This window comes from Corvus brachyrhynchos, unplaced genomic scaffold, assembly GCF_000691975.1.
Source record: "Corvus brachyrhynchos isolate BGI_N302 unplaced genomic scaffold, ASM69197v1 scaffold10, whole genome shotgun sequence".
Lineage (NCBI taxonomy): Eukaryota > Metazoa > Chordata > Aves > Passeriformes > Corvidae > Corvus > Corvus brachyrhynchos.
In genome coordinates, this window is record NW_008236180.1 from 1,093,789 (window position 1) to 1,094,147 (window position 359).

Here is a 359-nt window from a genome sequence, read left to right on the forward strand (position 1 = left end):
CCTCCAACCTGTCCCTTTCCCTGCTCTCCTGCAGCAGAGATGTGCTCAACTTGGGCAGACTGTCACTGGCCAGGTTGGGGGACACACTGGCCACTGGACCCAGGACATTGTGCCCAGCCTGAGACAGCCTGAGCACCCAGTGTGTCCTGGCATGCCCTGATGGAGAGGGGGGCACGGGGAAGAAGGTCAGTGGCACACAGAAAGGGAAATTGCAGGCTTTAACCACATGAATGGAGCAAACTGCACTGAAACGCATCCCAATTCAACCACTTATCCCCTCACTAACCCTGCTTTTGTGTGGTCTCTAACCCTGTTTTTTTGTGGGGCCGGAGAGCAGCTGGAGAGCTTCCAGTGACCCC